Consider the following 1,578-nt stretch of genomic DNA (forward strand, 5'->3'; position numbering starts at 1 on the left):
ACCAGCCAGAATCCCACCCAGCAGCTTCGGGTCTACATCAAACTTTTCTATAACAACATGCATTAATCCAGAGTTAATGGAGGACTGAGATGTGGATAACTAGTGGTTATAATGAAAGAAATCTCACTTTGACAATCACTGGTGATGTCATCTGGTTCATGGAAACCTTTTAATAAAATGGAGAAAAAAACGACTGAGTATCAAGAAAATGATAAAAGTCAGTTCATTTCTACTGTTAATGGAAATAACAAGAACAAAGAGAATGAGATCATTTATTGTAATCTTACCTTTCACATGGAAATGTACCACACTGAGATGAACGAATCCATTTAAATAAAATCCGCAGAAATAATGTCCAGAATCAGATATTTCCACCTTTTTGATTGTGAGAAACACAGTAGAGATGTTGAAGCTCATTTCAAATGATCCATTTTTAAATCCTTCGCAGTATTCAGGTTTGCTGTGAACACCGTACATGACAGAGATACAGCTAAACTTGGTTGTGTTGACCAGTCTGTACCAAATAAATTGAGGACTTTGTTTGGACGTGTTGGAGCACGACAGTGAGACATCTTCACCAGGATGGACCTCCACGATCTGAGTCCCAGAAACTGAGACAGAGACCCAACCTGAAACAACATAAAACTCATTATTTATTTTCAATCAGGCAAAAGAAGCTTTAAATGAACTTTGAAAAGCTGACATAGTTCTGGATTGAACATAAATGTGGTTGAGAATAATTCAGAGCTAGAACTTACTAAAGCTGCAGAGAAGTGAAGCTGTTATCAAGGTGAAGGTCTTCATGGTGTGTTGACTGCAGCAAAGTGATGTCCGCTAATGAACTGTAACCCAGTCAGGATGCTTTCAGTGTTTAGAGGCGTTAAGAGGCAGAGATTCTGTTGCTTTAACTGCCACATTAGTGCTTTCAGGAAAACATGTTCCAACACTGAATGTTGCTCTAAAATTATACTTGATCTTATTTCTCAGCTTGTTTTTTAATAAAATATTAAAGTATATTACTAAGATGCAAAATGAACAACGTCTTGCAAAAGTTTTGCTTCTACACCTTTCAGTCAATGTTCAAATTTAGTCTCATTTGGTCAACACAACTATTATAAAGGTGGAAAATTGTGTGTTTTAGTATTACGTATGAATTGAGACCAGATGAGAGAAAATTTTCCGTAAATTTTGTCCATCTACTTTCAGGACTTATTTCCTCATTTCTCATTTAAATCATCTCCTGCAGGTGTAATTGGTCCTGTTGGTGTACCACAGTGGGAAATGTTAGTTTCCAGCACCTTCCCTGGTCAGTAAACCAGTTAACCTGTTTTCCAGGTTTAGATTGGACATTTCAGCTTTTCCTATACAGTTCCCTCATGGACCTTTTCTCAATATGCGTACTTGAGGCCCCAGTACTGTTCCATTTTAAAGAACGCATCTAGGCAAGTACACTTCAAATTCCCAGATGTGTACTTGTTCCGCCCATTTAATCTAGGATCCATCCATCAATAATAACTATGACCTGATGAAGTAATGTTATTCACCTATATTTACTCTCAAATCAGGAACAGGCCTTCA

At 37.2% G+C, this 1,578-nt stretch overlaps 1 long non-coding RNA gene across 1 annotated transcript; it reads right to left on the reverse strand.

Annotated features, from left to right (window-relative positions):
• Positions 1-469, reverse strand: LOC121639933. The gene is made up of 3 exons (XR_006010279.1): positions 288-469; positions 128-166; positions 1-47 (listed from the first exon to the last, which is right to left on the reverse strand). It is a non-coding gene; the product is annotated as an uncharacterized LOC121639933 (long non-coding RNA).
• Between the last annotated feature and the right edge of the window lie 1,109 nt (positions 470-1,578).

The sequence above is a fragment of the Melanotaenia boesemani genome, chromosome 5 (genome assembly GCF_017639745.1).
Source record: "Melanotaenia boesemani isolate fMelBoe1 chromosome 5, fMelBoe1.pri, whole genome shotgun sequence".
Classification (NCBI taxonomy): Eukaryota; Metazoa; Chordata; class Actinopteri; order Atheriniformes; family Melanotaeniidae; genus Melanotaenia; species Melanotaenia boesemani.